The 23,093-nt window shown below is 47.5% G+C and overlaps 1 long non-coding RNA gene across 1 annotated transcript in view; it reads left to right on the top strand.

Annotated features, from left to right (window-relative positions):
* LOC138363933 (uncharacterized) overlaps nucleotides 1-23,093 on the top strand; it is a 65,878-nt gene that overhangs the window by 1,286 nt on the left and 41,499 nt on the right. The gene's annotated exons all lie outside the window — the stretch shown is intronic.

The raw sequence follows: 23,093 nt of genomic DNA, 5'->3' as shown, positions 1-23,093 counted from the left end.
TTAAAATATTAAACTAAATATTTTCACAAGCATAGTGAAGGTCAAGCGGACATAATATTCAATTAATAATATTCTCTGAAGTGACTGGTGGTGTTATACGATACGTTTTTAAAGCCGTGTGTATACTATTCCAGTATGTTTGAATCTCGTAATCATGGAATAATTTTGATAGAGCATGAACAAATCGGGAACAAGAATACAAACATAAGAACATAGGAATGAAGGAAACTGCTGAAAGGTCTATTGGCCCATACGTAGCAGCTTTAACTTATATCCACCCAAACTCAAGAGATCCTACGTCTGTTATGTTACCCAGTAATTTGTTCTACAAGTCAACAACCCTGTTACCAAACTAGTATTTACCCAGGTCTTTCCTAAATCTAAACGTGTTCAATTTATATCTATTATTTCGCGTTCTATTCAGTGAAATATATAATACCTTATTAATATCTCCCTTATTATGCTTTATTATAGACTCGTTCCTCTCAATGTTTGCTGGAGGATGCAAGAATTATGAGAAGAATCAAAACAGATGAAGATAGACAGACTAAAGGGATAACCTGGACAAACTGGAGGAATGGTCTATAAAATAGCTGCTAAATTTCAACTCAGGAAAGTGTAAGGTAATGAAATTAGGCGAAGGGAGCAGGAGGCTGAACACAAGATACCATCTGGGAGGTGAAATCCTGCAAGAGTCCAATAGAGAGAAAGATCTGGGGGTTGATATCACACCGAACCTGTCCCCAGAGGCCCACATCAAAAGAATATCATCAGCGGAATATGCTAGACTGGCAAACATAAGAACTGCCTTTAGAAACTTGTGTAAGGAATCGTTCAGGACCCTGTATACCACTTATGTCAGACCAATCCTGGAATGTGCAGCTCCAGCCTTGAGTCCATACCTAGTTAAACACAAGACAGAGAAGAATCAGCGGTATGCCACCAGGCTCGTCCCGGAACTGAGAGGTATGAGCTACGAGAAAAGGCTAAAGGAGCTGAACCTCACGTCCCTGGAAAACAGAAGAGTAAGGGGAGACATGATAAATTCCCTGAGAATTTTGTAGGTGGTTGACAGAGTGGACAAAGACAAACTCTTCAGCACGGGTGGGACACGAACAAGGGGACACAAGTGGAAACTTAGTACCCAGATGAGACACAGAGACGCTAGAAAGAAATTTTTGTGTCAGAGTAGTTTATAAATGGAATGCACTAGGCAGTGATGTGGTGGAGGCTGACTCCATACAGTTTCAAATGTTGATATGATAGAGCCCAGTAGGCTCAGGAACCTGTACACCAGTTGATTGACAGTTGAGAGGCGGGAACAAAGAGACAAAGCCCAACCCCTGCAAGCCTAATTATGTGAGTACAATTAGGTGAGGTGAGTACCACACACCTTTCTCTGACGAAAGAGCAGAGTTCAACCCCAGCAAGCACAACTAGGGGAATACAACTAGGTGAATACACACACACACACACACACACACACACACACACACACACACACACCTAAAAAACATTATATTAAATAAAAAAAATTATATTAAATAAAAAATAAAACATGCTTCAATACGACGGTCAAATGATGTCACCCGTCAATACGACGGCCAGGTGATGGCACCCGTCAATACGACGGCCAGGTGATGGCATCCGTCGATACGACGGCCAGGTGATGGCACCCGTCGATACGACGGCCAGGTGATGGCACCCGTCGATACGACGGCCAGGTGATGGCACCCGTCGATACGACGGCCAGGTGATGGCACCCGTCGATACGACGGCCAGGTGATGGCACCCGTCAATACGACGGCCAGGTGATGGCACCCGTCAATACGACGGCCAGGTGATGGCACCCGTCAATACGACGGCCAGGTGATGGCACCCGTCAATACGACGGCCAGGTGATGGCACCCGTCAATACGACGGTCAGGTGATGGCACCCGTCAATTCGACGGCCAGGTGATGGCACCCGTCAGTACGACGGCCAGGTGATGGCACCCGTCAATACGACGGTCACATGATGTCACCCGTCAGTACGACGGCCAGGTTATGGCACCCGTCAATACGACGGCCAGGTGATGGCACCCGTCAATACGACGGTCAGGTGATGGCACCCGTCAATACGACGGCCAGGTGATGGCACCCGTCAATACGACGGTCAGGTGATGGCACCCGTCAATACGACGGTCCGGGGATGGCACCCGTCAATAAGACGGTCAGGTGATGGCACCCGTCAATACGACAGTCAGGTGATGGCACCCGTCAATACGACAGTCAGGTGATGGCACCCGTCAATACGACGGCCAGGTGATGGCACCCGTCGGTACGACAGTCAAGTGATGGCACCCGTCAATACGACGGTCAGGTGATGGCACCCGTCAATACGACAGTCAGGTGATGGCACCCGTCAATACGACGGTCAGGTGATGGCACCCGTCAATACGACGGTCAGGTGATGGCACCCGTCAATACGACGGTCAGGTGATGGCACCCGTCAATACGACGGTCAGGTGATGGCACCCGTCAATACGACGGTCAGGTGATGGCACCCGTCAATACGACAGTCAGGTGATGGCACCCGTCAATACGACAGTCAGGTGATGGCACCCGTCAATCCGCTGGAGGTTCCAGCCTTCCGTCACCCACAACTTCACTACTGTAACCAGCGCCTGGGAGCCTCGTCAACATTCTCAAGGGCCTAACACCAATGGATGGGAACTATCAGGGGAAAGTGCAAAGCCATTACGACTATATAGCACTTGGAAGGCATCAGGATAAGGATTTGGCCTGGGACGGGGAAGGGGATGTGAGGAATGGTGCCCAGCCACTTGGACAGTCGGGAATTGAACGCCGTCCAGCAAGACGCAAGACTGTCGCTCTACTTTTTAGCGCAAGTGGATTTAATTTGGGTTTGTCCTTATAATGTGATAATTATGAAGGAAGAGGATTAGTTCATTTATGTTAAAACAAGTTCTCACATTTGAAGACAAAGTCACTTTTCTTGAAAAATGACTAGGAACATAATTGTTAAAAATTTAGTATTTTACGTATTTACTTTCCTTTAGAATTGATGAAAGTTAAGTCAGCTTGCAAATACGTGTGACTTGGGTCTTCACTTATTTCTATTCTCTCGTAATAACATGTGATGTTTTCGGTGTTCCTTACTTGGCTAAGATAGAGGATGGCCTTTCTCTCATTTATTTCCTTGACCCTCATACAGGCTGGTGCTTCCACACGCGACAGCCTGTAATTGTCTGTAACACAAAGAGTTGCCTTTAAGTTATAGGCAAGGTTTCCCGTTATGCCTAGCTCCTCCTCAATGATGTTATAGACGTCGGTGTCATGCTCTACACCGACGTTGATGCCTCCAGATTATATCACTTTCTGCTGGATAGCTTCGTCCAGAATAATCTTCTCTGACCCCAGAATGTTGACGAGACTGAAGATGCCTGGTGCTGACGCCAAGATGTCAGCCGCGTCAGATGGCATAATATTGCCTGCATTTAGTACAACAACTTTACCTACAGCGTCAGAGGTCAGCGCCACCGCTTCACTAATGGCCTGACTAATTACTGAACAATGCTGGGAGACGAGCCACGTCATCTACGTCGTTATCGAAAATACATCCAAACTAGTACTCTATAAATCCTGTATTTAAGACCGCAGGTTCGATTGTTTCAGCTAAGCTGACTTGTACTAGCCTGTTTAGCTATTAATGATAATCATTTAAACGGTAATGTTACGCGGAAGCGACAATTAACACAAAAATTTTTCAAAACTTTCTTTAATGTTGTTTACGTCAATAATAACAGCATATTTAAGGACGAAATTTTCACTGTTTCTTATTTCATAGTTACTCATGTAATTATACAGGTTCCACCTGGGTAACCTGGCAATGGGTTCACAAAACTGACATATTTTCATACCGTTTTCATACATCTCAGCATTATTGGGGTACAAAAAACATTTCGGACACTGTACCTGTTTGTCTGGCGAGACGCTCACGAGTCTTGTGCCGATGTCAAGTTTGAAGCTCAAACTGGATTGTTAATTGTTGTGGAAGCTATGTACCTCTGTAGCCTCTTGGAGCCCCATTTGATCTTGACACTCCAGGTCTTCCTGAGGGAGTGTGGAGTCGTGAGAGGGCATTACCACCGGCAGAAGTTTACTAAAGCCCCTACATCTTGTAGCGTCGAGCTCCCTCACGGCTTTTGTTAGTGCCTGTGAGTGTGTCTCGTGGTCTTGGGTCCCGAGCGGGTTTGATGATACATTTATTAAGCAGGTAGTAATTTTAGCGAGTTCGGCGGTGGTCATGTCTTTGTAAGGAAGAAGTTTGAAGGCAGCGCTCATCAGCTAATGCTGGCGGGTGAAGTCGAGGAGCATGGTGCCTGAGAAACTTTTGACAGAGTCGGTATTATTATCTGTATTATCATCATCACTATGACCGCTCTCCTCGATATTAATTTCGGTATTAATATCATCATTATTCCTGCTGTCCTAGGTATTAATTTCTGTATTACTATACATAGTGGCATTAACGGAGCCAATATTTGTGTCTGGCCTGGAAGATTCAACCTGGTCCTTATCGTTGTCTATATCTTTCGACACTGACCCTGAAGACTGGTCTCTCTCAGACTCCCCTCGGAAACAACAACACAACACTCTCACAATTTTCTTAATCACTGATAAACACATTTTTGATGCGAATAAATCTGTTTTAATTACCAAAATATATAGGTACAGTACAATCATCACATCTATAAATCTACTGCATAATTTAGTAAAGTTAGAATGTAACGACTAAACCACACATCAGAAAGTTGAGAAAGGACAAAGCTTTGGTCCGTCCTGGACAATCATCGATTCTTATAATGTATTGATAATGAACATGACATTCTCAGCCACGTTACTGTCACTCATCGTCTGATAACTTACAATGTACTAACCTGTTTGTGGAGAATATTGTTTGGTGGTAGACAGCAGGAAGAATGTTGGAGAGTTCGGAGTAGTTGGTAGTGAGAGTTGTGGGGGAGGTTGTTAGTGAGAGTTGTGGGGGAGGTTGTTAGTGAGAGTTGTGGGGAGGTTGTTAGTGAGAGTTGTGGGGAGGTTGTTAGTGAGAGTTGTGGGGAGGTTGTTAGTGAGAGTTGTGGGGAGGTTGTTAGAGTTGTGGGGAGGTTGTTAGTGAGAGTTGTGGGGAGGTTGTTAGTGAGAGTTGTGGGGAGGTTGTTAGTGAGAGTTGTGGGGAGGTTGTTAGTGAGAGTTGTGGGGAGGTTGTTAGCGAGAGTTGTGGGGTGGTTGTTAGTGAGAGTTGTGGGGAGGTTGTTAGTGAGAGTTGTGGGGTGGTTGTTAGTGAGAGTTGTGGGGTGGTTGTTAGTGAGAGTTGTGGGGAGGTTAGTGAGAGTTGTGGGGAGGTTGTTAGCGAGGGTCGTGACGAGGTTGTTAGTGAGAGTTGTGACGAGGTTGTTAGCGAGAGTTGTGACGAGGTTGTTAGTGAGAGTTGTGAACAGTTGGTAGTGAGAGTTGTGAACAAGTTGTTAGCGAGAGTTGTGAACAAGTTGTTAGCGAGAGTTGTGAACAAGTTGTTAGCGAGAGTTGTGAACAAGTTGTTAGCGAGAGTTGTGAACAAGTTGTTAGCGAGAGTTGTGAACAAGTTGTTAGCGAGAGTTGTGAACAAGTTGTTAGCGAGAGTTGTGAACAAGTTGTTAGCGAGAGTTGTGGGGAGGTTGTTAGCGAGAGTTGTGGGGGGGTTGTTAGCGAGAGTTGTGGGGAGGTTGTTAGCGAGAGTTGTGGGGAGGTTGTTAGCGAGAGTTGTGGGGAGGTTGTTAGCGAGAGTTGTGGGGAGGTTGTTAGCGAGAGTTGTGGGGAGGTTGTTAGCGAGAGTTGTGGGAGGTTGTTAGTGAGAGTTGTGAACAGTTGGTAGTGAGAGTTGTGAACAGTTGGTAGTGAGAGTTGAGAACAGTTGGTAGCAAGAGTTGTGAACAGTTGGTAGTGAGAGTTGAGAACAGTTGGTAGTAAGAGTTGTGAACAGTTGGTAAGAAGAGTTGTGAACAGTAGGTAGCAAGAGTTGTGAACAGTTGGTAGTGAGAGTTGTGAACAGTTGTTAGCAAGAGTTGTGAACAGTTGGTAGCAAGAGTTGTGAACAGTTGGTAGTGAGAGTTGTGAACAGTTGGTAGTGAGAGTTGTGAACAGTTGGTAGTGAGAGTTGTGAACAGTTGGTAGCAAGAGTTGTGAACAGTTGGTAGTGAGAGTTGAGAACAGTTGGTAGCAAGAGTTGTGAACAGTTGGTAGCGAGAGTTGAGAACAGTTGGTAGTAAGAGTTGTGAACAGTTGGTAGCAAGAGTTGTGAACAGTTGGTAGCAAGAGTTGTGAACGGTAGGTAGCAAGAGTTGTGAACAGTTGGTAGCAAGAGTTGTGAACAGTTGGTAGCAAGAGTTGTGAACAGTTGGTAGTGAGAGTTGTGAACAGTTGGTAGTGAGAGTTGTGAACAGTTGGTAGTGAGAGTTGTGAACAGTTGGTAGTGAGAGTTGTGAACAGTTGGTAGTGAGAGTTGTGAACAGTTGGTAGTGAGAGTTGTGAACAGTTGGTAGCAAGAGTTGTGAACAGTTGGTAGTGAGAGTTGAGAACAGTTGGTAGCAAGAGTTGTGAACAGTTGGTAGCGAGAGTTGAGAACAGTTGGTAGTAAGAGTTGTGAACAGTTGGTAGTAAGAGTTGTGAACAGTAGGTAGCAAGAGTTGTGAACAGTTGGTAGTGAGAGTTGTGAAGTTGTTAGCAAGAGTTGTGAACAGTTGGTAGTGAGAGTTGAGAACAGTTGGTAGCAAGAGTTGTGAACAGTTGGTAGCAAGAGTTGTGAACAGTAGGTAGCAAGAGTTGTGAACAGTTGGTAGTGAGAGTTGTGAACAGTTGTTAGCAAGAGTTGTGAACAGTTGGTAGCAAGAGTTGTGAACAGTTGGTAGTGAGAGTTGAGAACAGTTGGTAGCAAGAGTTGAGAACAGTTGGTAGCAAGAGTTGTGAACAGTTGGTAGCAAGAGTTGTGAACAGTTGGTAGCAAGAGTTGTGAACAGTAGGTAGCAAGAGTTGTGAACAGTTGTTAGCGAGAGTTGTGAACAGTTGGTAGCAAGAGTTGTGAACAGTTGGTAGCAAGAGTTGTGAACGGTAGGTAGCAAGAGTTGTGAACGGTAGGTAGCAAGAGTTGTTAACAGTTGGTAGCAAGAGTTGTTAACAGTTGGTAGCAAGAGTTGTGAACAGTTGGTAGCAAGAGTTGTGAACAGTTGGTAGCGAGAGTTGTGAACAGTTGGTAGTGAGAGTTGTGAACAGTTGGTAGTGAGAGTTGTGAACAGTTGGTAGCAAGAGTTGTGAACAGTTGGTAGCAAGAGTTGTGAACAGTTGGTAGCGAGAGTTGTGAACAGTTGGTAGTGAGAGTTGTGAACAGTTGGTAGTGAGAGTTGTGAACAGTTGGTAGTGAGAGTTGTGAACAGTTGGTAGTGAGAGTTGTGAACAGTTGGTAGTGAGAGTTGTGAACAGTTGGTAGTGAGAGTTGTGAACAGTTGGTAGTGAGAGTTGTGAACAGTTGGTAGTGAGAGTTGTGAACAGTTGGTAGTGAGAGTTGTGAACAGTTGGTAGTGAGAGTTGTGAACAGTTGGTAGCGAGAGTTGTGAACAGTTGGTAGCGAGAGTTGTGAACAGTTGGTAGCGAGAGTTGTGAACAGTTGGTAGCGAGAGTTGTGAACAGTTGGTAGCGAGAGTTGTGAACAGTTGGTAGCGAGAGTTGTGAACAGTTGGTAGCGAGAGTTGTGAACAGTTGGTAGCGAGAGTTGTGAACAGTTGGTAGCGAGAGTTGTGAACAAGTTGTTAGCGAGAGTTGTGAACAAGTTGGTAGCAAGAGTTGTGAACAGTTGGTAGCGAGAGTTGTGAACAAGTTGTTAGCGAGAGTTGTGAACAAGTTGTTAGCGAGAGTTGTGAAGAAATTGGTATATGCTGTAATCATCTTGCATTACTCTCTCATAGGCTTCAGATGCGACCAAACTGGCATCAACTATGACTTAAATTAATTAAGATGGAGGGTAGAAATATCCTAATCTTCTCTATTGTTTTGAGATGCATCTTATTGTCTCAATAAACTTTCTCGAACTTGTACTTGAATGACTTAAGATTTCGTCGTTACTTGCATGTCACATAAGTCATTCAAATATCAAATCATAGTTATTAATGAATTATCTAGCTCTAATAGTCACTTACCTAGTGCATCGTTATGACAGATTTAGTGTGTGTGTACTCAACTAGTTGTGTTTGCGGGGGTTGAGCTCTGGCTCTTTGGTCCCGCCTTTCAACCGTCAATCAACTGATGTACAGATTCCTGAGCCTACCGGGCTCTGTCATATCTACATTTGAAACTGTGTATGGAGTCAGCCTCCACCACATCACTTCCTAGTGCATTTCATTTACTACTACTCTGACACGGAAAAAGTTCAGAGTAGTGTGTGTGTGTGTGTGTGTGTGTGTGTGTGTGTGTGTGTGTGTGTGTGTGTGTGTGTGTGTGTGTGTGCACTCATCTATTTGTGCTTGCGGGGTTGAGCTTTGGCTCTTTGGTCCAGCCTCTCAACTGTCAATCAACTGGTGTACAGATTCCTGAGCCTACTGGGCTCTATCATATCTACATTTGAAACTGTGTATGGAGTCAGCCTCCACCACATCAATGCCTAGTGCATTCCATCCGTTAACTACTCTGACACTGAAAAAGTTCGTTCTAACGTCCCTGTGGCTCATGTAGGTACTCAGTTTCCACCTGTGTCCCCTTGTTCGCGTAGCACCAGTGTTGAATAGTTTATCCTTGTTTACCCGGTCGATTCCCCTGAGGATTTTGTAGGTTGTGATCATGTCTCCCCTTACTCTTCTGTCTTCCAGTGTCGTAATGTGCATTTCCCTCAGCCTTTCCTCGTAACTCTTGCCTTTTAGTTCTGGGACTATTCTAGTGGCATACCTTTGGACTTTTTCCAGCTTCGTCATGTGCTTGACAAGGTACGGGCTCCATGCTGGGGCCGCATACTCCAGGATTGGTCTTATATATGTGGTGTACAAGATTCTGAATGATTCCTTACACAGGTTCCTGAACGCTGTTCTGATGTTAGCCAGCTGCGCATATGCCGCAGACGTTATTCTTTTTATGTGGGCTTTAGGAGACAGGTTTGGTGTGATATCAACTCCTTGATCTTTCTCTCTGTCTGTTTCATTAAGTACTTCGTCTCCTATTCTGTATCCTGTGTCTGGCCTCCTGTTTCCACTGCCTAGTTTCATTACATTAAAATTTACTCGGGTTGAACTTTAGTAGCCATTTGTTGGACCATTCATGCAGTCTGTCTAGGTCATCTTGTAGTCTCATACTGTCTTCCTCCGTCTTAATCCTCCCCATAATTTTTGCATCATCAGCAAACAATGAGAGGAATGATTTTATATCATCTGGAAGATCATTTACATATATGAGAAACAGTATGGGTCCAAGAACTGAACCCTGCGGGACCCCACTGGTGACGTCTCGCCAATCTGATACCTCACCCCGCACAGTAGCTCGCTGCCTTCTGTTACTTAGGTACTCCCTTATCCAATGGAGTACCTTCCCTTTCACTCCTGCCTGTATCTCCAGTTTTCGCACTAGTCTCTGGTTTGGCACTCTGTCAAAGGCTTTCTGGCAATCAAAAAATATGCAGTCTGCCTACCCCTCTCTTTCTTGTCTGATCGTAGAATTCAATTAGTCCTGTGAGGCATGACTTGCCATCCCTGAAACCATGTTGGTGTTGTCACAAAGTTCCTTCGCTCCAGATATTCAACTAGCTTTTTTCGCACAATTTTCTCCTTTATGCATAACTTGCATACCATTTCTTGCATGGTATGCAAGTTAAGGATACTGGCCTGTAGTTCAGTGCCTCCTGTCTATCCCCTTTCTTGTATATCGGGACTACGTTTGCCGCCTTCCAAATTTCTGGCAGTTCACCTGTTACCAGTGATTTGTTGTAGACCATGGAGAGTGGCAGGCACAGAGCTTCTGATCCCTTAGAGCCCATGGTGAGATTCCATCCAGGCCTGTAGTCTTTGTCACGTCCAAATCTAGCAGATGCTTCCTCACCTCCCCACTGGTAATCACTAGCTCCTCTAGTGGTGTCTGGTTTGATGTTCCCTCTCTTACCTCTGGGACTTCGCCTTGCTCTGAGTTGAGGACCTCCTTGGATGTCTTATTGAGTTCCTCGCAGACTTCCTTGTCATTTGTATTTAATTTTTCTGCCCCTACCCTCAGTTTCATTACCTGTTCCTTCACTGTTGTTTTCCTCCTGATGAGGCTATGCAGCAGTTTGGGTTGAATCTTTGCCTTGCTCGCCATGTCATTTTTATATTGCCTCTAACTCTCTTCTCACCCTGACGTATTCATTCATGGCGCTCTGGTATCTTTCGCTGCTCTCTAGTGTTCTATTGTTTCTATAGTTTTTCCCCGCCCATTTACTTTGGTGCTTTGCTGGCTTACAAATCTGATTAAACCATGGGTTTCTCATCTGAATTTCTTTTTTTTCCTTTTGGACTGGGACGAACTTGTCTGCTGCCTCCTTACACTTCTGTGTGATGTAGTCCATCATGTCTTTAACCGTCTTTCCTCTGAGCTCTGTTTCCCAAACTATTTCAGTTAGGAATTTTCTCATTTCCTCATAGTTTCCTTCCAGAATGCCGGCTTCTTGCTTTCTGATCCCTTCCTTGAGTACATTAACCCTTCTTCGACCAGATATTCAAACAACAGTACACTGTGATCACTCATACCCACGGGGGCTTCAAGACCGATTTCCCTCATGTCTGAATCGTTCAGAGTGAATATTAAGACGAGTCTTGTGGGTTCATCATTGCCCCTCATTCTCGTGGGACCTTTGACATACTGACTTAAAAAGTTTCTAGTTGCCACTTCAAACAGTTTTGCTCTCCATGTTTCCTCACCATGTGGTTCCTTGTTTTCCCAGTCTATCCTTCCGTGATTAAAGTTCCCCATTATGAGCAGATGGGATCGATTTCTACAGGCAGCACCGGCTGCTCTCTCAATGATAGTGTTAACAGACATGTTTCTGTCATACTCTTGCCTGGGTCTTCTTTCATTTGGTAGTGGGTTATATATCACTACTACTACTACTCTTGGTCCTCCCATTGCCATGGTGCCTGTTATGAAGCCTCTGAACCTTTCGCAGCCCGGAATAACCATCTCCTCGAAACTCCATTCCTTTCTCATCAGTAGAGCCACTCTACCTCCTCCCCTTCCTTCCCCCTCTTTCCTTATTACAGTGTAGTCATGTGGAAACACTGCATTCATTATGATTCCTGAGAGTTTTGTTTCTGAGAGTCCAATTACATCTGTTTTTTTGTGAGCTACGGGTTGAATATTCACTTGTCTCTTTAGTGAGCTGCACCCAGCAAGCTGCAGCCAGCCGTAAGCTGTCAACTGTCACCTGTCACTAAAGTGCTCAGCTTCACCCAAGTTATTTTTGGTCGGATAGTTCCATCATTCTTCAGCAGAAACCGGAATGGTATACAAGGAGACCAGGATTTTCCACAATCAACAATTGGTAGTCATTGGTACTAAAATCAACTACACGTCAGTCATCTAACATCATCGATTTTTTTTAAGAACATGTGTTGTGTAATAATGTTAAAATGATATTTTGCTCAATTTTGTTGTCAATCAATTGTATAAAATATCTGAGAGTTAAGATCTCTGAATCCCTAGGAACAAAATTTTGGAAACCCTGAATGTTGAAAACTAGAAATATAGTAGTGAAATTCTAGAAAAGTGGATATATAAAAAAAATTTACATGGACCTGTTTAAGAAAGAGCTCTATTAGGAGAACTATTGCACTGCGCCTAAGACATAGGTTCTAGAAATGATAAGGGTAGCAGTTTCCTTGCTCCGAGTTCATTGGTGCAAGAGGGGTGGACAACATGATCCTGATACTCTTAGCTCGAAGTATGTGGACATTCTATTGCTGACTAATTTCAGAACTGTGATATTAAAATTAGTATTGATAATAGCGACTTCCTTTTAAGGTTGGGAAAATCGCATGTGGACATTGATTTTGAATGTTTGGTTAATTAAGTGACATGCTGTGGCATAAAGTGACCACAGGTGTTGAGTGAAACACATGAATGACGGAACACGTCGATGGACGACGAAGGCCAATGATTTTTGTTCGCCAGATTTTGTGATAGGGATTGAGATATTGAATTTAGTTATATCAAGTCTGGGTATAGGATGTTTTATTCTTCCAGATGTATTGGGAAGATTGCTGGACTGTAAACAACATTATAGTTGTAGAGTGAACCAGCCAAGCTGATTTGGCTGGATTAACCTTTGAGGCGTTGGTTCAATTTTTATATAAAGTAAAGGATTGGCCCTGGTAACCGTTACACCACTGCTACCTCAAGATCGACCAAGGCATTTAATATCCAGTCTGAAGCCTTCCCAGACCTCCCTACAAGAGGCGCCACGAGTGGTGCCACCACACAACACCTCAACTACTGGACTAGTAACTCCCGCGGCAGCAGCCAATCACAGACCCAGGAGTCGCCACTCATCCAGCCCGGCCAAACACCGACTCAGCCGTCGCCACCAACCCATCCTTGGACCAAATCCATTTTATCCAACAGTTAACCCCAAAGACGAATTCATCAATTTTAACATTGTTCGTTCAAAACGAAGTAAGTAAGTAAGTAATTATCAAAAGAAGGCACCAAACCGGGAAGGCTATGTAGCACCATCAAATACGCAAAATAATCAGAGGGCGCTAAATATCACCAAGGATGCCAATACGAGAACAAAAACGCATAAGGCGAACGATATCAAAAGTATCCGAGTCACCAAGAATTCTATCGAGGGGCAGGTGACCGCGAGGGGCGGTCGGAAAGCAAGACACACGCTCGTCCTGGAAGTCAGGACATTCAAGAAGGACATGCACGACCGTAAGAGGGACAATGCAACTAGGACAATAAGGAGCAGGGCGGCGCTCCATCCAGTGACCATGGGTTAAGCGAGTATGGCCAATACGCAACCTCGCCATAGCTGTTTCCCACCGCCGGTTACAGTGGAAGGAGGACGGCCACGAGGAAACACAAGATTTAAGAGTATGTAGCTTGTTACCAGTAACAGACAACCAAGAAGCCTGCCAACGGGTAAGGACTGAGGAATGGATAACCGGGTAAAAGTCGGAATATGGAATGCCTTTACGAGAGATGGGACAAGAGCGGACAGCTTCCTTGGCGGCAGCATCCGCACGCTCATTTAAACACACACCAATATGGCTGGGAACCCAACAAAACTCAACCGACTTAAATTTACTGTGAACAAGAAACAGCCAATGTTGGATCTCGACAACTACTGGATGAACCGGATTAAAGGACCCGAGAGCCATGAGGGAACTACGAGAGTCAACAACAACAACAAAGCAAGACACACAACGAGAAAGCAGGAGACGAAGAGCACAGAGAATAGCATAAAGTTCCGCTGTAAAGATGCTAGTCTCCGGAGGCAAGCGACACATATAAGTGCGATCAGGAAAAACAACAGAGTAGCCAACACCGTCCGCTGACTTAGACCCATCGGTGAAGACAGAAACGGAGCGGGAGTGAGAAGAAAAGTGCTCGAGGAAAAGGCGTTTTAGAACCGTAGGAGGGGTAAAAGCTTTAGTGATAAGGGTCAAGAATGTACAAAACCGCGAAAGAGGGACCCTCCACGGGGGCAAAGAAGGAACAACACGAGGAGAAACATTAGAAATACGAACGGAAAGAGAATCCTGTAGGCGAGATAACCGGAAAAGCATCAAGACGGCGAAGAGTAGAAGGAGAAGCAGACGAGTAAGCAGGGCAACCATAATCGAGCTTAGACAGGACGAGAGAGGAATGCAAAGCAAGGAGAGTGCGCCTATCTGCCCCCCAAGAAGTATGGGACAAGACCCGAAGGAGGGTAAGGGCCTTAGAGCACTCAACACGGAGGTAAGAGATATGGGGAGACCAAGACAACGAGTGTCAAGGAATAACCCCAAAAGCTTCGCGGAATCTTTGTATTCAAGGGGATGACCATAAAGTGACAAAGAGGGACGAAGAACAACCCGTTTCCGTGTAAAAGTCATGGCACAAGTCTTAAAAGTAGAGAACTTGAAGCCATGATCTGTGGCCCAAGACGACACGGCATCAATTGCAAGTTGAAGCCGGCGTTGAAGGAGAGGCGAATCATCACCCTGACAACAAAGGGTAAGATCATCGACATAGAGAGCGGAGAAGACACCAGAAGGAAGAGAGGAAAGAAGACCATTGAGGGCAACCAGAAAAAGAGTAGTGCTCAGAACACTACCCTGGGGCACACCTTCGTATTGCTGAAAAGAGGGAGAGAGAGCGGTACCAAGGCGCACCCGAAAGGAACGACGAGAGAGGAAGCTGCGGAGAAAGAGAGGGAGATGACCACGAAGGCCAAAAGAATGAAGTTGAGATAGGATATGATAACTCCAAGTGGTGTCGTAAGCCTTTTCCAGGTCAAAAAGGACGGCAACAACGGAGGTCTTTGCAGCAAAAGCAGTACGAATATAGACCTCCAAGTTCACCTGGACATCTGTCGTGCTGCGGCACTTCCGGAAACCAAATTGAGAAGGGGAGAGGAGGTGATGGTGTTCCAGGAACCACATCAGACGAACGTTAACCATACGTTCAAAGAGTTTGCAGACACAACTTGTGAGAGCAAAAGGGCTAAAGTCCTTAGGGGAAGTACCCATAGACCCCGGTTTGCGAACAGGGAGGACAACGGCATCGACCCAGTCCTCAGGGACTGACGACGACTCCCAGATCCGATTATACAGACTCAGTAAATACTGAGACGTGCTCGGAGGGAGATGGCGAAGCATCTCATAATGAATACCATCGGAGCCCGCCGCCGTAGAACCGCAGAGGGCCAGAGCAGAACGAAGTTCAGAGAGAGAGAGAAGGGATCATTATAGGGAAGCTGAAGATGAGTGCAGAAATCTAAAGGACGAGACTCAAGGACAGGTTTACGAAGAAGGAAAGATTGGGGAAGATGAAGACCAGAGCTAACAGAAGAAAAGTGGGAACCCAGTTCGGAAGCGACCTGCAACGGGTCCGCCACAAGAGTATCATGGAGGTGAAGGACCGGTGAAACATCGGGGACGAACTTACCCGCTATCTTGCGGATACGCTTCCAGATCTGGGCCAGAGGGGTTTCGGACGTAATTGTTGAGACATAAGGTGCCCAACATTCACGTTTAGCCGTACGGATGGCCCTACGGGCCACCGCACTCGCTTTCCGAAAGAAAAGAAAAGAATCGGTCGTCTGCCTACGGCGGTGCCACTTCCAGGCTGCACGCTTACAGCGGACAGCCCGAGCACAGTCCGCATTCCACCAGAGAACGCACTTCCGTGGACCCCGAGAGGAAGAGCGAGGAATAGAGCGGAGGGCAGCGTTGAAGACAGTGTCATGAAAAAGGAGGAGAGCGCGAGAGAGAGGCAGAAGGGAGAGGTCAGAGAGCAGCACTGAGGGTAAATAGGGTCCAGTCTGCCTTAGCAAACTGCCACCTAGGGAAAGAGAGGGAAGGGCGAAAAGAGAAAAAGGAAACAAGGATGGGGAAATGATCACTTCCATGGAGGTCATCAAGAACCTGCCACGTGAAATCTAAGTAAAGAGAAGAAGAGCAGAGAGAAAGATCAAGACAAGAAAGGGTGCGAGTCGAGAGTCCAAATGAGTGGGCTCACCAGAATTCAGAAGAGACAGGGAAGGAGAGAGGAGAAACGGCTCAAGGAGGCGACCCCGGGTATTCGTCAGAACGTCACCCCAAAGAGAATGACGACAATTGAAGTCACCCAGCAGGAGCACAGGCTCCGGCAAGGAGTCTAGGAGGTGTTTCAAATCAGGAAGAGAGAGCGGGACTCTCGGGGGGAGATAAATGGAACAAACTGTGTACCATTTCCCCACAAAGATACGAGCAGTAGAACAATGGAGAGGCAAAGGAAAAAGTAAAGGAACAAAGGGAACATCAGCACGAATCAAGAGAGTAGAAGAATTAGAAGCCCCAGCAATGGCTGGGGGGGGAGGGAGAGAAAGGAATAGCCACGAAAACGACCAGGACGAGCACCAAGCATTGGCTCCTGGAGACAGACACAAAGGGGCGAAAATCGCGAAATCAGAAGTTGGAGTTCGAGGAAATTGGCGTAATAACCTCGAACATTCCATTGAAGAATGGACAACGACGAGAAGAGAAAAGACAAAAACAGAGAACAAGGAAGAAACAAATGCGAAAGAGCAACAGAGCACGTTAAAGAATATCAGGGTCGGGATCAGGGTCAGCAAAGTCAGGGTTAGGGGGCATGGGTAAACTGAGCAAAGACGGAGGGAAGGAAACGGGAGAACAGATCAGAGGTTGGCGGGCGGGGTCCGGAGGAGGAGGAGGAGGAAGAGGAGGAGGAGGAGGAGGAGGAGACAACGGAGAGGAGTAGTCAAGGACAGCAGCAGGAAGAGGGGGAGTAGAAAGAGGGGAGCGCACCCCAGCAAGAGCAGCAACCGAAAGGGAAGCAGGGGCCAAAGAAACCTCCATAGCAGGAACAGGGGGCGCAATCACTGAAACGGGAGGGGAAGGAGCAACAGAGCCAGAAGTAGGAGCTGAGGAAGAAAGCGAAGCGTTTTTACCCCCCAGGTAGGAGGAGGGAGAGGAGCCAGGCTTACGCTTCTGACTCAGAGACAGGTGTTCCAGCAACTACGTACTGGGCAACGGATTCCAGCGTCTCAACAGGAGAAGCTGAACGAGAGCACACACGACAGCCATTGGGAGAGTGATGGACATCAGCTCGTACCGACAGGCGGTGTAGAGAGTCAATAGACGGAGAAGGATGGGAAGGAGGATCGGAGGGAGACGAGGAAGAAGACACAGGAGACATGACAGATCGGGCAGGAAGAAGGGGAACCCCCAGACAGGAGGACCAGGAGGGGAACCCTTCGGGACAGAACCCAATGGAACAGAGGAGGGGGCAGTGGGCGTATCAGGGTCCAAGGCCTGGAAACGGTTTGGGTCTAAGGAAGGTGGGAAGGACGAGGAGAGGAAGAACGCAACACGCGAGCAATAAGAGACGTTAGCATAAGGTGGGAGCCGGCAATCCTGGTGTCTCGCCTTAGGAAAAGATAAACGCTCCCGATGCTTCAAGTTGAGGATGGCTGCCTCAAGATTTTAATGTATACACGCACGGGAGAAGGTAGGGTGCGCCTCACCGCAATTGAGGCAGCGAGCCTGGGGAGAAGTGCACTCCGACTTAGAGTGACCTTCGCCCCCACACAAAGGACAGAGAGAGACAGTTCCAGAGAAGCAGAGGGCACCATACCCAAACCTTCAGCACTTACTACAGAGTCGAGGAGAGGGAATGTACTTCTGGACGGAGCACCTGGCACCAGCAAGAATGACAGATGGCGGAAGGGTCCTACCATCAAAGGTAATCTTCACAACCCGAAGGGAATGATGGCGACGACCACGAGGGGGGACGAGTAAACGAGTCTACTTGGAGGACAGAATGGCCCTGGGCATCGGAGATATGACGAATATCCTCGTGGCAGTCCTGGAGATTCCGAACACCGGTAGCAACATGGGGTGGGAGGAGAATAGTGCCAACACTGGCATTCAACCGAGCGTTCTTGGAGACGCAAACACGGGTCTCCCCCAAGGCAGGATAAGGCGGCCAAGTGGGTGGCTACATCCTTAGGAGGAGCAGCAACGAAACATACACCGAGACGGGTGGGATGGAAAGTAACAGAGGCATGTACGGAATCAAGAAGGTGCCTATGATGGGAGAAACCATCAGGAGGTGCAGAATCAAGAGGGCGGAGACCAAAGTATTTGGCCCACGAAGCGGGACCAAACAAGGCTTGATACGCATCAGTACGGGAAGGAATCAAGCGAGTGCGGCCGTGTCGAGGACGGCGTTGAGAACCCCCAGAGAGGGGTTAAAAGGCGCAGTAGTCACAACTTGAGACTGAGCTGTGCCAGGGGACGAGGTGGTCACCACTGGGGGCTTGTGGCTTGACCCAACCACAGAGGAGGGAGGGGTCGCCGAGTGGAGTAGTCAGGAGGGTCAAAGGAGGAGCAAGGTCGGGGCCCAACACAGCGGGGGCTTCAGAGCCAGGTTAGGCAGTATGAGGGTGTACCCCAGGGTAGTGTTCTGAGCACTCCTCTTTTCTAGTTGACCTCAATAGTCTTCTATCCTCTCTTCCTTCTGGCGTCTTCTCCGCTCTCTTTGTTGACGATCTTACCCTTTGCTGTCAGGGTGATGATTCGCCTCTCCTTCAACAGCGGCTTCAACTTGCGATTAAATGCCGTGTCATCTTGGGCCACCGATCATGGTTTCAAGTTCTCTGCGTCTAAGACTTGTGCTATGACTTTTACACAGAAGCATGTCGTTCTTCGTCCCTCTTTTTCGCTTTATGGTCATCCCCTTGTGTATAGGGACTCCGCTAAGTGTTTATGGTTAATCTTTGACACTCGTTTGTCATGGTCGCCCCATATCTCTTTCCTCAGAGTTGGAAGCTCTAAGGCCCTTAACCTACTAAAGGTTTTGTCCCATACTTCTTGGAAAGCGGATAGGAGCACGCTCTTCTATTTGCACTCCTCTCGTCCTGTCTAAACTCGATTATGGTTGCACTGCATACTCTTCAGCTTCTCCTCCTCCTCATCGTCGTCTTGATGCTTTGCACCATATTGAGTTGCGTCTCGGCTCTGGTGCCTTTCGTTCGACTCCCGCCCTCAGCTTGTATGTTGACACTGGCTTCCTATCTCACCAGGACCGCCGTGATCGCTACTGTCTTCGCTATCTTGCGAGGTCCTTACAACATCCTTCCTCTCGCCTCTGTCGTGCTTTAACTTTTACCCCTTCTGTGGTTCCTGTTCCTCCTCATCGCCTCCCACTTTGTCCGACTATCTCGTCTACAGGATTCTCTTTCCGTTCGTATTTCTAATGTTTCTCCTCGTATTGTTCCTTCCTTGGCTCCCCTGTGGAGAGTCCCCTTTCCGAAGTTTTGTATGTCTTTGACCCATATCACTAAAGCTTTTACACTTCCTACGGTTCTGAAACGCCTTTTTCTTGAGCACTTTTCTTTGTACTCCCACTCTGTTTCCATCTTCACCGATGGGTCTAAGTCTGCGAACGGTGTGGGCTATTCTGCTGTTTTTCCTGACCGCACTTATGTGTCGCCTCCCTTTGGAGGCTAGCGTCTTCACAGCAGAATTTCATTCTATTCTCTATGCTCTCCGTTTCTTGCTTTCTCATTGTCAATCCTTCTTTGTGGTTGTAGTTGACTCTCGTAGTGGCCTCATGGCTCAAGGGGTCCTTTAATCCTGTCCATCCGGTGGTCATAGAGATTCAACATTGGCTGCTTCTTATCTCTAGTAAATTTAAATCTGTAGAGTTTTGCTGGGTTTTCTTGAAGTTATCTTGAGATGATTTCGGGGCTTTAGTGTCCCAGCGGCCAGGTCCTCGACCAGGCCTCCACCCCCCAGGAAGCAGCCCGTGACAGCTGACTAACACCCAGGTACCTATTTTACTGCTAGGTAACAGGGGCATAGGGTGAAAGAAACTCTGCCCATTGTTTCTCGCCGGCGCCCGGGATCGAACCCGGGACCACAGGATCACAAGTCCAGTGTGATGTCCGCTCGGCCGACCGGGGTTCCCAGCCATATTGGTGTTTCTTTAAATGAGTGTGGATGCTGCCTCTAGAGAAGCTATCCATTCTTGTCCCATCTCCTGTAAAGGTATTCCTTATTCCGACTTTTATCCAGTTATTCATTCCTCCATCTTTGCCCGTTGGCAGCGTTGTTGGTCTTCTGTAGTTGGTAACAAGCTGCGTACTCCCAAACATAGTGTATCCCTGTGGCCTGCCTTCCTGCCACTGTAACCGGCGGTGGGAAACGGCTCTAGCAAGGTTGCACATTGGCCATACTCGCTTAACTCACGGTCACTTAGTTTGCACAATTAGGAGCAGGGAGGGGCTCCATTGAGTTGTCCCTCTTGCAGTTGTGTATATCCTTGTTGAATATCCTGACTTCCAGGACGTGCGTGTGCCTTGCTTTCCGACAGTCCCTTGTGGTCACTTGTCCCTCGCTAGAATTCTTGGTGAATCGAATACTTTTGATTTCGTTCACCTAATGCGTTTCTGTTCTCGTATTGGCATTCTTGGTGATATTTAGCGCCCTCAGATTATTTTGCACTCTGATAGTGCTACATAGCCTTCCCGGTTTGGTCCCTTCTTTTGATAATTACTTACTCTTCGCTGACCTCACTATATGGTGGCGGTGGCGGACAGTGGCGGACAGTGGCGGCGGTGGCGGACAGTGGCGGACACTGGCGGCTGTGTCTGGCGGTGGTGGCGGGCGGTGGCGGGTGGCGGCGTCTGTGATGAGTGGTGGCGGCTGGCGGTGGTGGGTGGTGGCGGCGGTGGTGGTGGGTGGTGGTGGTGGCGGCGGCGGCGGCTGGTGGTGGTGGGTGGTAGCGGCAGTGGTAGTGGGTGGTGGTGGCGGCGGCGGTTGGTGGTGGGTGGTGGCAGCGGGTGGTGGCAGCGGGTGGTGGGTGGCAGCGGCGGCTGGTGGTGGTGGGTGGTGGCGGCGGGTGGTGGGTGGTGGCGGCTGTGGCGGGCGGTGGCGGACAGTGGCGAGCGGTGGCGGACAGTGGCGGCGGTGGCGAGCGGTGGCGGACAGTGGCGGCGGTGGCGGACAGTGGCGGCGGTGGCGGACAGTGGCGGCGGTGGCGGACACTGGCGGCTGTGTCTGGCGGTGGTGGCGGGCGGTGGCGGGTGGCGGCGTCTGTGATGAGTGGTGGCGGCTGGCGGTGGTGAATGGTGGCGGCGGTGGTGGTGGGTGGTGGTGGCGGCGGCGGCTGGTGGTGGTGGGTGGTGGCGGCGGTGGTGGTGGGTGGTGGCGGCGGCGGCGGCGGCTGGTGGTGGCGGCGGCGGCGGCTGGTGGTGGTGGGTGGTGGCGGCGGGTGGTGGGTGGCGGCGGCGGCTGGTGGTGGTGGGTGGTGGCGGCTGTGGCGGGCGGTGGCGCGCGGTGGCGGGCGGCGGCGGCTGTGATGGGTGATGACGATCGGCGGTGGGGGGGGCTGGTGGCGGCTGGCGGTGACGGCTTGCTAAATAATTATAATTTGAAACAGGACAAAAAATCCAACATATATATAAAAACCAACATTAGAGATCACGAGGCCTAGGCCTCGCCTGTGACCACACATCCTGCCTCCCTGGCCTGCTACCCTCTCACACCTCACACTCTTAACTCTCTCATAATCACTCTCACTCTCAATCACTCTTACGCACTATTACTCACTCTTACTCTCAATCACTCTTACACACTATTACTCACTCTTACTCTCAATCACTCTTACGCACTATTACTCACTCTTACTCTCAGTCATCCTTACTCACTCTCATACTCACTCTTACTCTGTCACTCTTACTCTCTGTCACTCTTACTCTCTGTCACTCTTACTCTCTGTCACTCTTACTCTCTGTCACTCTTACTCTCTGTCACTCTTACTCTGTCACTCTTACTCTGTCACTCTTACTCTCTGTCACTCTTACTCTCTGTCACTCTTACTCTCTGTCACTCTTACTCTCTGTCACTCTTACTCTCTGTCACTCTTACTCTCTGTCACTCTTACTCTGTCATTCTTACTCACTCTCAGTCACCCTTACCCATTCATACTCCCTCTCTCACTCTTACTCTCATACTCTTACTCTCAATTACTCTTACTCTCAATCACTCTTACTCCCAATCACTCCTACTCCCAATCACTCCTACTCTCAATCACTCCTACTCTCATTCTTACTCTTACTCCCAATCACTCTTACTCTCAATCACTCTTATTCTCATTCTTACTCTTACTCTCACTCTTACTCTTACTCCCAATCACTCTTACTCCCAATCACTCTTACTCTCAATCACTCTTACTCTCAATCACTCTTACTCTCAATCACTCTTACTCTCATTCTTACTCTTACTCACTCTTACTCTCAATCACTCTTATTCTCATTCTTACTCCTACTCCCAATCACTCTTACTCAATCACTCTTACTCCCAATCACTCTTACTCTCAATCACTCTTACTCTCAATCACTTTTACTCTCAATCACTCTTACTCTCACTAACTCTCAATCACTCTTACTCTCACTCTAACTCTCAATCACTCTTACGCACTATTACTCACTCTTTCTCTCAGTCATCCTTACTCACTCTCATACTCACTCTTACTCTGTCACTCTTACTCTCTGTCACTCTTACTCTCTGTCACTCTTACTCTCTGTCACTCTTACTCTCTGTCACTCTTACTCTCTGTCACTCTTACTCTCTGTCACTCTTACTCTCTGTCACTCTTACTCTGTCACTCTTACTCTGTCACTCTTACTCTCTGTCACTCTTACTCTCTGTCACTCTTACTCTCTATCACTCTTACTCTGTCATTCTTACTCTGTCACTCTTACTCACTCTCAGTCACCCTTACCCATTCATACTCTCTCACTCTTGCTCTCATACTCTTACTCTCAATTACTCCTACTCTCAATCACTCTTACTCCCAATCACTCCTACTCCCAATCACTCCTACTCTCAATCACTCCTACTCTCATTCTTACTCTTACTCTTACTCCCAATCACTCTTACTCTCAATCACTCTTACTCTCAATCACTCTTACTCTCATTCTTACTCTTACTCACTCTTACTCTCAATCACTCTTATTCTCATTCTTACTCCTACTCTCACTCTAACTCCTACTCCCAATCACTCTTACTCTCAATCACTCTTACTCCCAATCACTCTTACTCTCAATCACTCTTACTCTCAATCACTCTTACTCTCAATCACTCTTACTCTCAATCACTCTTACTCTCAATCACTCTTACTCTCAATCACTCTTACTCTCAGTCACTCTTACTCTCAGTCACTCTTACTCTCACTCACTCTTACTCTCATACTCACCCTTACTCTCAATCACTTTACTCTCACTCTTACTCATTCTGTCACCCTTACTCTCACTCTTACTCACTCTGTCACTCTTA

Source organism: Procambarus clarkii, chromosome 12 (genome assembly GCF_040958095.1).
Source record: "Procambarus clarkii isolate CNS0578487 chromosome 12, FALCON_Pclarkii_2.0, whole genome shotgun sequence".
In the NCBI taxonomy this organism is placed as follows: domain Eukaryota; kingdom Metazoa; phylum Arthropoda; class Malacostraca; order Decapoda; family Cambaridae; genus Procambarus; species Procambarus clarkii.
The sequence above is the reverse complement of the archived record's forward strand: the minus strand, read 5'-3'. Positions and strand labels throughout refer to the sequence as shown.